This window comes from Ovis aries, chromosome 23 (assembly GCF_016772045.2).
Source record: "Ovis aries strain OAR_USU_Benz2616 breed Rambouillet chromosome 23, ARS-UI_Ramb_v3.0, whole genome shotgun sequence".
NCBI classification, from domain to species: Eukaryota; Metazoa; Chordata; class Mammalia; order Artiodactyla; family Bovidae; genus Ovis; species Ovis aries.
In genome coordinates, this window is record NC_056076.1 from 2,318,486 (window position 1) to 2,330,015 (window position 11,530).

The window sequence follows — 11,530 nt, forward strand, 5'->3', positions numbered from 1 at the left end:
TTGATACTTTGCTCACAAATACTTTTATAATTGGGTTTCACTTGGGTTATTGTATTATTGTCCATAAAACAGAGCTGATATGTGACAACAGGCAAAAATTCCGAGGAATACTGGACACAGTAAAGTAATACCCGAAGCAACTGTGAAAACTTCAAATGGAAAAAAGAACCTGTAAACTATATTAGAATTTCACAATTATGCAAACTAACATGTCCAAGGGAGTTTGGCCACCGTTTGTTTGCATTTTTACTTGGTTTTTACTCATAAAGTAATCAGGTGGGTGTCTGCCTTATGGGTACAAGCAATAAGTTCTTAAATGAGTAAGGAAATGATTTTAAAAATACAGATACTTGCCAGAGGTGGTATTAAATTAACAAAACAACAAAATCTAATAATCCTGAGTGCCACAAGGAGGCCATTTGGAAGCCTGGGTACAGCTCATTGCCTTGGTAGAAATCAGGTCTTTCCTTGTGTCTGGGACCATCAAATAAAGATTACATGTTATTGGGGCTTTCCTGGTGTTTCAGTGGTAAAGAATCTGCCTGCCAATGTAAGAGACATGGGTTTATCCCTGGTCCTGGAAGATCCCACATGCCTTAGAGCAAGTAAGCCCATGCACTCAAACTACTGAGCCTGTGCCCTACAGCCCATGGGCCTCAACCTCAAGCCCTGAAGCCTGGACCCCTGAGAGGCTGTGCTCCAGAACACGAGAGGTCGCCGCACTGAGAAGCCCTCGGACTACAACTAGAGAACCGCCCCTGCTCGCTGAAACTGGAGAAAAGCCCTCAAAGACTCACCACAGCCAAATATAATAATAATTAACTAATTTTAAAAAAGATTACATGTTATTAAAGCAAAATTAAATGTTAAAATACTTTTTTCAAAAATAATACAGCAATACTCAGGGCACTCCTATTCTGAGAATTACGGTGCCGTTGCCATGAAGCCCCCAGTGTTGAAGCTGGAGAGAAGCTTGGAATAACCCCCTTCTTTAAGTGAAGCCCACAGCTACCCTGTGTCCAGCCCCGTCACAGGGGAGCTGGCCATAGGAGGGACCAACGGCCCTGCCCGCCTGCCGCCCAGCACTCTCCTTTCATCCAGATCCCCAGGGAGGACCAACACCGCAAGAGCGGCGATTTCTCTGGACTCCCCAGGGACAAGAGGGCACTTCAGCTGTGGCCCAGCAACAGGTTCCAGACACAGGAAGCTCTTACAGAACCATCTGCCCATCAGGATTTTCTAAATAGTACTTGGTGAAGCTTCTGGCAGAGAACTGGGTTCTTGAGCAGTAAAATGGCTTGAGTTGAGCAAAACTGGTCATGCTGCCCCTGCAGACGGGGAGGAGGGAGGAGGTCCTCCCGCTCGCTCTGTCCCATCCCCCTGTGCCTCTCTACAGTCAGCCGTTTGTCCTGCTCTGCGGTTCTGGGGAATTGTAGTTCTCACTGCCAGAACAGCCCGTGCACACGCCCTGGGCGAGGCCATGGGCAGAGAGCCGGAGCTGCGGACCTGTCTGGTCAGAGACAGAGGGCATCCCGTCAGCCAGCTGCCTTGAGAGGCTCACTGCAACACAAGCAGATTCTGGGGCATTTAAGACTACCTGCAGAAAGTTCCCAGAACTAGGTGGTAAAGGGAATCTAGTTAGAAAATCAGAAAGGGAGGAAAGGAAGGGAGGGAGGGGGAGGGGGAGTGAAAGAAAGAGGGAGCGAAGGGAAGAGACCAGGGAGGGAGGAAAGAATGAGGAGGAGGGAGAGAGCACCTAAGAACTGATGCTTCTGAACTGTGGTGCTGGAGACGACTCTTGAGAGTCTCTTGGACAGCAAGGAGATCAAGTCAGTCAATCCTAAAGGAAATCAACCCTAAATATTCACTGGAAGGACTGATGCTGAAGCTGAAACTCCATTACTTTGGCCACCTGATGTGAAGAACCAACTCACTCGGAAAGAACCGATGCTGGAAAGATTGAGGGCAGGAGGAGAAGGGGGTGATGGAGGATGAGATGTCGGATGGGATCATCGACTCAATGGACATGAGTTTGAGCAAACTCTGGGAGTTGGTGATGGACAGGGAAGCCTGGTGTGCTGCAGGCCATTGGGTTGCAAAGAGTCAGACATGACTGAGAGACTAACATCAACAAGCCTTTCTGAAAGGGTACAGATGGCTTCAGAATTTCAGCTGAAGACAAGAGAACCCTGATACTTGATATTACACATCTTCCCAGGTGACGCAGCCCTGGGTCTCTATGGAGACCATGGAGGACGGAAACATGCCTCCATCCATTCCCTCAGACGGTCTCTGTTTCATGAGACAAAATCCGGATGCTGCAATGAATGAAAGCTTGCGGACATTACACTGCTCATCAATACAGCTGTTTTTAGATGGTGAGTGTTCCTCAGAAACTGGAGGGACATCAGATGCCTATTAGCTTTTGGCAGAATTTCAAAATTCCAGCTTTTTCTGTGAAGCTAGTTATTTTACAGGCAAAATGAGGAAATCGCTATCAGAATGAACTCTCAACCCAGGAATTCTCCTTTCTCAGCTGTCCAATTTACCTGATTTAATGCAATATACTACACTGCAGATAACTGAAAATACTTAAATAAGTCATCCAAAAACTAAGATGACCTAGCCGAAGAGGTTTAAATGGCACACCAGCTCTATTCATGGTTTTGATTACATGAAAAGAACAGCCAATCTCACAACAAAGAAGAATTAATTGAAGGTGAATATGCTCTCAATTGGGAAAGTAATTTTTCCTTCCACTAGTTTGATCCCTGGGTCGGGGAGATCCCCTGGAGAAGGGAATGGCAACCCCACTCCAGTATTCTTGCCTGGAGAATCCCATGGACAGAAGAGCCTGGCGGGCGACAGTCCGAAAGAGTTGGACGTGACTGTCACTAAACAGCAACAGCAGCAGTAGACTCTGGAAAACTGACTCTCACCCAAAAAAGCTCTATGGAAAAACCAGGCAGAGTAGAGCAACCCTTGTTCTGCGGGTAGTTGTAAGCCTATGTATACCTAGACAATTTTCTTAACTTCTGAGCTCAGTTTCCTTCATCTTAAAACAAGAAAGGCTTTAGCAGGATGATCCCTGAAGTCTTATCTTGTCTAATCTTTCATGACTTTTCCCAACGTTTTCTCATTTTTTTATTTCTTCAAGGGAATCAAGTATCTATAATGAGCTTTATGTGATATAAAAATAGAAAGGGTCTCACTTCTGTTTTCATGAAAACCATGCCAGGGAACATTTTTATATTTCAGAAAGAGTTTTTGATTGAAAGGCTTGGATGGAGGCTTTCAGTTTCACCAGAAGCGATGCTGTTTGGACATCACTGGAACAATTTCAAGGGAAATTGGCTCCTGGCGACAGCTCTCCCCCTAGGGTCCTTCACCAAGTCAGGGACCTGCAACAATCAGTCTTGCATCCTGGAGGGCACGGATGCGCCAGCTCTGCACATCGCTGAGCTAGACCAGGTCAGCTTATCACACGGGAAGTGATGATGGGAGAGCAGTCATTTGTCCCCATTTTTCAGAAATACATCTTCAGCTTACTCACACTGTGTAATTAATGGGATTATATTAGCATCATACACAACATTAAATAAGCCCCACAAAACTTTAAAGTTTTCAAGAATTACTTTGCAGGTCGTCACTCAAGGCTTCCCTGGTGGCTCAGACAGTTAAAAAAAAAGAAAAAAAAAACTGCCTGCAATGTGGGAGACCTAGGTTCAATCCTGGGGTTGGGAAGATCTCTTGAAGAAGGGAATGGCTACCCACTCCAGTACTCCTGCCTGGAGAATTCCGTGGACAGAGGAGCTGAGTGGGCTACAGTGCATTGGGTCACAATGAGTCAGATACCACTGAGCGACTAACACGCGCAACAACTGGAAGAGGGAAAATTCACACAAATTCACACAAATTCAAACATTTGCCAGTTTAACTTAAAAAGTCTTTCCAAACACTCTACTTGGAATTAGAAAATTCAATTAACCTCACACACACAAAAAAAAAACACCCTCAAGAGCCAAAGTAGGCCAGAAGCGAATGACTTCATTTCCATCAATTCTTAGGCTGTGAGTGGACATGGTGAGATTGTCCAGACGCTTGCCAGACCCCGCAGCACCACCCACCTGCTTCTGGGAGGGCGCTGTGTGTGTTTGCTCACATGTTAATTTCTATCACTAGGATATACACCCGGGGGTTCTACTTTCCTTCATCTCTTTCATGCCCATCACTGCTTCTGGCGCATAGAGTGTCCAAAACCCTGTTGAACAGAGAAATGAAGGGAAAGCATTAGAAAACACTACAGAGGAAATGACATAGAGGTTGTGCCAAGAATGTTTTTCTTGTTGCAAAGAAACGGAATTGCAGCTGCGACATTCTCCTGAGTGCACAGAGGAGTCTGGTGGGCACGACAGCTAAAAAGACGCTCGCCAGCTGAAGAGGTGCCCCGTGGGCTGGAGTATCCCACGCGTGTCACAGTCACAGCACATAGTCAGGGATCACACTCAGCTTCCCAGTCATTTCTGACTGTTCTCAAGGATTCCTTCTATAAAACTCCTCAACTCCAGGGAGGCCACTGAGAGGAAAGGACACAACTGATTAAGTACTTGCAGAGTTGGTGAAGCTGAACAAATGCATACAGAAGGCTGACTGGAAGTCAAAGCCATTTCTAAATGCCTAACGTGGCCTTCCCCCCAAGAGACTGAAGTCCCAGCAAGGGGGGCACAGTTGAAATGAAAGCACAGGAGACGTTTGACAAAGAGGCAGGGTCCCTAGATTGGTTACTTATCTTGACTAATCAGAATTTCATAATATTTTTCTGTTCATCCAAACCTTCATTCTCCAAATACACAGTAGAGTATGGCTATCTCAGTGAGGAAAACAGTATGGAGTTTCTTCAGAAAACTAAAAACAAGATCCAACAATCCCACTCCTGGGCATATATCCAGTGTGGTGTGGGGGTGGGGTGTGTGTGGGGTGTGTGTGGGGTGTGTGTGGGGTGTCTGGGGGGTGTGTGTGGGGTGTGTGTGTGGGGTGTGTTGGGTGTGTGTGGGGTGTGTGTGTGGGGTGTGTGTGTGGGGTGTGTGTGGGGTGTGTGTGGGGTGTGTGTGTGAGTGTGTGTGTGTGGGGTGTGTGGGGGTGTTTTGGGGGTGTGTGTGGGGTTGTGTGTGGGGTGTGTGTGGGGTGTGCGTGCGGGGTTTGTACATGAGGTGTGTGTGGGGTGTGTGTGGGGTGTGTGTGTGGGGTGTGTGTGGGGTGTGGGGGGGGTGTGTGCGTGGGGTGTGTGCGTGGAGTGTGTGGGGGTGTGTGTGGGTTGTGTGTGGGGTGTGTGTGGGGTGTGCATGCGGGGTTTGTACATGAGGTGTGTGTGAGGTGTTGTGTGTGGGTTGTGTGTGGGGTGTGTGTGTGTGGGGTGTGTGTGTGTGTGTGTGTGTGTGTGTGTGTGTGGGGTGTGTGTGGGGTGTGTGTGGGGTGTGTGGGGGTGTGTGGGGTGTGTGGGGGTGTGTGGGGGTGTGGGGGTGTGTGTGTGGGGTGTGTGTGTGTGGGGGGTGTGGGGTGTGTGTGTGGGGTGTGTGTGTGGGGTGTGGGGGGTGTGTGTGGGGTGTGTGTGGGGTGTGTGTGGGGTGTGTGTGGGGTGTGTGTGGGGTGTGTGTGGGGGGGGTGTGTGGGGTGTGTGTGTGGGGTGTGTGTGGGGTGTGTGTGTGGGGGTGTGTGGGGTGTGTGGGGGTGTGTGGGGGGTGTGTGTGTGGGGTGTGTGTGGGGTTGTGTGTGGAGTGTGTGTGGGGTGTGTGTGGGGGGTGTGTGTGGGGTGTGTGTGGGTTGTGTGTGCGTGGTGTGTGTGGTGTGTGTGGGGTGTGTGGGGTGTGTGTGGTGTGTGTGTGGTGTGTGGGGTGTGTGTGGGGTGTGTCTGGTGTGTGTGGGGTGTGTGTGGGGTGTGTTTGAGGTGTGTATGGGGTTGTGTGTGGGGTGTGTGTGGGATGTGTGTGTGGGGTGTGTGGGGTGTGTGTGGGGTGTGCGTGTGGGTTGTGTGTGGGTGGTGTGTGTGGGGTGTGTGTGGGGTGTGTGTGGGTTGTGTGTGCGTGGTGTGTGGGGTGTGTTTGGGGGGGTGTGTGGGGGTGTGTGGGGTGTGTGTGGGGGGTGTGTATGGGGTGTGTGTGGGGGGTGTGTATGGGGTGTGTGTGGGGTTGTGTGTGGGGTGTGTGTGGGGTGTGTGTGTGAGGTGTGTGGGGGGGTGTGTGGGGGGGGTGCGTGGGGTATGTGTGGGGTGTGTGTGGGGTGTGTGTGGGGTATGTGTGAGGTGTGTGTGGGGGGTTGTGTGTGGGGTGTGTTTGGGGTGTGTGTGTGGGGTGTGTGTGGGGTTGTGTGTGGGGTGTGCATGGGGTATGTGTGTGGGGTGTGTGTGGGGTGTGTGTGGGGTGTGTGGGGGGTGTGTGTGGGGTGTGTGTGGGGGGTGTGTGCGGGGTGTGTGTGTGTGGTATGCGATTGAAGCATGCAGAGCTGGGCAGTGAGAGGAAGTGTGTTGCCCCTGTGAACACTTACTGAGCCCCACGAAATTGCAGAGATCAAGAAGACAGGTTTGTGTCCTAAGAGAATTCAGATGTGAATTACAGGTCCCCTGCCTCAGGGTGTGTAGGCTTCACCGCAGCTGTGATGATGGAGACGCTGACAGGGACAGTAGCTAGCATTCGAGGCATTCGTCACAGGCAACATGCTCGCCATGTCCTCTGGCTCCTGTGAGCCTCATGGCCTCCCCCAGGGGAGGGCCTCGTGGCCGCCGTCTCCATCGTGCTGCGCTGCCCGTCCCGCAGGAGAGGGTCAAGCGGACGCTGGGCACATTGCAGCATCCAGGTCAGCAGGACTGAAGGCCAGCCCAGCCTCACGTCCTGCTCTTGCTGTGCAGGTATTAAATGTGGCCACAGATGAACGTCAGAATAAAGGCAGAGACAGAGGAGACCTTGAATGTGCGCTTGGCATGATGAAATGTTATGAACCACGTGTGCAAGGCTTCTGACTTGTTTTGAAATCATTTTTTCAAAAATAGCTAAAAATGTCTAGCGACAATCAAGGAAAGAACAGAACAAGAAAAAGAACATTAAACAAACAAAAAACCGGACGAGTTTCTATGGTCTTTCCCTGCAGAATGTCCTTCACAGGAAATTGCATTTTAAGATCTTCTCAGGCAGAGAAACCCCGTTTGCAAAGTGCAGGGCTTTGCTGGGGTGGAAAACAGGCGTTACTCTAAGGACAGCGTCCGCCTGTGGTGAGTCCCTGCCGGGGTCATGTGCTCACCCACGCTTCCGGCAGCAGAGCTGTCCACCTCTTTCTGGCTTAACGCCGGGCACCTGCGGGCCAGCTCTTACCCGTCACCTCCTCCCTGTGAATCCCCAGCTCAGAGCATCCGCTGCTGCCACTTTCCCTCTGTGTTCCACCCACGCCTGCTGGGACCCCAGCCTGTCCCCCGTCCTCTTGTTTGTAGAAAAGCCTTAGTGTCAGAGGCCTTCCCTGAGTTCCAAAGAGCAAATTTAATCAAGTAAGAAAATGCAGAAACAAAGGAAAGCAGCCAAGCAAGATAAAGTAATAAGAGTTTAGCCCGAAAACAAAGACAAGGGCCTTCCGTTCCTCCTCAAGGGCTGTGGACATTATCCTGAGCCATGTCCTTGAGCTGTTTTGCAGACAGTAAAACCCCCAGCAGGTGGAAAAAATAACTGCCTGCTGCCCACCAGCACGTGGACCCCAGACCGGCTGGAACCAGAGCGTTGATGACAGATTCTGGACACACTACACTGTTTCCTCCCCGTCAGTCAGGGAATCGTGTGTGAGCTGCTCAGTCACTCTGCAACCGACCGAACCCTTCAGTCAAGGCCATCAGGGAGTTCAGATCTTTTGAACATGTGTTGCCCATTTTCCTTCCTTGGTGACTTGTAATAAATACTATGTGTGCGTGCTAAGTCACTTCAGTCGTGTCCGACCAGGCTCCTCTGATCATGGGATTCTCCAGGCAAGAATATTAGAGAGGGCTGCCATGCCCTCCTCCGGGGGATCTTCCCAACCCAGGAATGGAACCTGAGTCTCCTCCACTGACGGTTGGGTTCTTTATCACCAGTGCCACCTGGGAAGCCCAGTAAATACTGTACTTTTCTTAATAACAACCTGGTGTCACTAGACTGGCTCTGCTGTTGGGACCCAAGTTTGGGCAGCAACACACTGAACCTCTTTTGGAAAGAACGGTCAAAATTAATAGTGTCACACCTCTAGAATTCGGAAAAAGCAAGAAGATGGATTCTCTTTGAGAGGCTTCAGAGAGAAATGCCGCCCCACTGACACTTTGATTTTAGTCCAGTGAAAGCTGTGTAGGGCTTCTGACCTACAGAAAAGTAAGATAATATATCTATATTGCTCAAGCTGCTAAGTACTTGGAAAAGTGATCATCAGCAAGTGCATTCTAATACATGCACGTGTGTAGGCTGCCATCGCTGTTTCTAGCAAACAGAAAGGAGGTGTGGAGGGTCGGGAACAGGGTTTGTCTCCTCAAATGCAGTGAACGTGGGACCCAGAAAACTGAGGCATTTTGAAAGCTGAACTTGGAAACCATGATATGATAAATTGTAATTCGGCTTCACAGAATATATTAACAGTGTCACGTTGTCATCTTCTATTGTTTTTCTGAACTTGGATATTTTCGCTCCCCGCTGAAGCTACTCTGACTAATCCCACTGACACGGTCCTCAGTGGAAAACCCGAGAGCCACTTCGAGAGCTGGGTTTTATGTAACTTCTTTTGCACCACAAGTGGGGGTTTTCTCTCCACCTTTTAGAAACTGTTTTATCTGTGACCTTTTCCTCTGATCCTCCTCATGGCCTGGCCCTCCTTTACAAGGGTTCTGCGGGGCTACCTCCTCCCAGCCTGCCCTCCGCCGTGTAGCCTCGCAGATGATTATCCCTGATCTTCTGGGTCTCTCGTCAAACCCGCCAGTGATGACTCCTGAGTCCAGGTCCCTACCCAGACCCTCCCCCTGAACTCCAGGCCTGTGCTTGTCAGCAGGCAGCCTGCAGGGATCAGAAGCGCTTTCACACTAATACCAGGATGGAATCTGCCTTTTCCAGTGTATTGATGTTTGTGCTGGCGGAGTGCCAGGATGGCAGGTGAAACCACAGGCTCCCAGCACCAGTAATGGCCATAGCATCCAGCCCCACTGGGGCCACCAGGGAAAAGGAACGTAGCACAAGCCCACTCCCCTCACGACAGTATACACATCTATACGCGCATTTTTTGACAAATGTGGTTATCTGGGTTAAAACATGCAATGAGTTAATTACTATTATTTTAATAAACTGATATAGATATTTAAATTTTTCTGTTTTAATTTTCAGTGCTGTAAACATGGATGGATACAATCCACAGAATGAAAAGCTCTCTGGGCCCTCACTGAGGTGAGAGACCCACCTACTCAAGGGCACGTCCACGCTGCCCTGCTGCATTGCAGGCTGCCTAGCAGTCCAGTTATCTGTCAGTACATTAGAGCTCAAGAAGCTGGAAATCCCCTGCTCATATGTGTTTCCCTCATCACACAATCATGCCTTCAGAATCCCCCAAATGAACTACTGGACTGCAAGGAGGCCAAATCATTCAATCCTTTGTGTGTGTGTGTGTGTGTGTGTGTAATAAAGTTCTATTAAAGTATAAAAAGTATAGAGAAAGCTTCTGACATAGACATCAGAAGGGGGCAGAAAGAGTACCCCAAACCATTCAGTCCTAAAGGAAATAAACCCTGGATATTCATTGGAAGGACTGATGCTGAAGCTGAAACTCCAAGACTTTGGCCACCTGATGTGTAGAGCTGACTCATTGGAAAAGACCCCAATGCTGGGAAAGATTGAGGGCAGGAGGAGAAGGGGGCGACAGAGAACGAGATGGATGGATGACATCATCGACTCAATGGACATGAGTTTGAGCAAACTCTGGGAGATAGTGAAGGACAGGGCTGGCTGGCGTGCTGCAGTCCATGGGGTCGCAGAGAGTTGGGACACCACTCAACAACTGGGCAACAACACCACTGTGAGTTAGACACAGATGCTGTGCAAAACCGTTTGTGCGTTAACTGAATGAGAAAGAAGATCGATATCTGCGTTTGGACCACAAACTATGATTGATTAAGATAGTTTAATCTTTCTGAATTCATGATTAAGAAACTTTCTAGTAAAAGAGACAAACACCAATACATTAAACATTCAGTACGAATCACTGCAGCATATTCAAATGTTTGGCAATTATTCAAATAGTGTAACTTGAGACTATGATCCTTCATCCGCCAATATTCTATATTAGAGTGTAGTCTCTCTAGAAACAAATTCTTGGAATTTTACTCATTTTCTTTCCACGTCTCTGAATGAGGTAATTTCCTAAGAGACACTCTTCAAGAATTATGTCTGGGTAAGTACTCTTGCCTGGAAAAGCCATGGACGGAGGAGCCTGGTGGGCTGCAGTCCATGGGGTCACTAAGAGTCGGACACAACTGAGCGACTTCACTTTCACTTTTCACTTTCATGCTTTGGAGAAGGAAATGGCAACCCCCTCCAGTGTTCTTGCCTGGAGAATCCCAGGGACGGGGGAGCCTGGTGGGCTGCCGTCTATGGGGTTGACACGGCTGAAGCGACTTAGCAGCAGCAGCAGCAAGAGACTCTGATCTGCATGCTGTGATTAAGTTAGGTTTCAGAGGGTAGAGAGGCTTTTGTTGTGTGTGAATGCCCTGATTTCAAGAGCGTACAAGCATCTCTTCTCACAGCCAGCCCCAGATAGTCAAATATGCTCAAACTGCATTTCACATAACAGCATCAAAGACAGGGAGCAGCTTCAAGTGCACCGGTTTCTCTTAAATGGGAACTTTACAACTTGGTACTGTAATCCTCGGGGCTCCCCTGGTAGTTCAGACGGTAAAATATCTGCCTGCAATGCAGGAGACCTGGATTTGACCCATGAATCGGGATGATCCCCTGGAGGAGGGCATGGCATCCTACTCCAGCATTCATGCCTGGAGAATCCCATGGACAGAGGAGCCTGGTGGGCCACAGTCCACACGGTCACAGACAGCGGGACACAGCTGAGCGATTCACACTTTCACGCCTTCACTGTACTCCCCGTGGCAGAAGCTAAGCACCCCCCAGGACTGTCTGTGAACACAGCACCTCTGGCCTGTCCCTCACAAAGGCGGGATCACGGGTCTCACAGATGCAGCTCATTTGGTAGACGCACCACATTTCTGAACAAGAGGGAGGCACCTGGGCTGAAAAGGCCTCAGAAACGCCATGTCCTCCTCACCGCCTCTGGGCGCCCCATGGTCATGCTTACTGATGGGCCAGGAAGAAAGAAAGGGGCATATCGCCCCAAATCCATCCAAAACCTACCAACAACACAAGAGAGGCTGTAGGTGTTAAGGGTAGGTCTGCAGATGGAGATTCCCTCCTCCCTCACCCCATTGACACGCCTGAGTGTGTTGGTAAGCAGAGAGGGTTCTGAACTCCCCCAGGCGCCA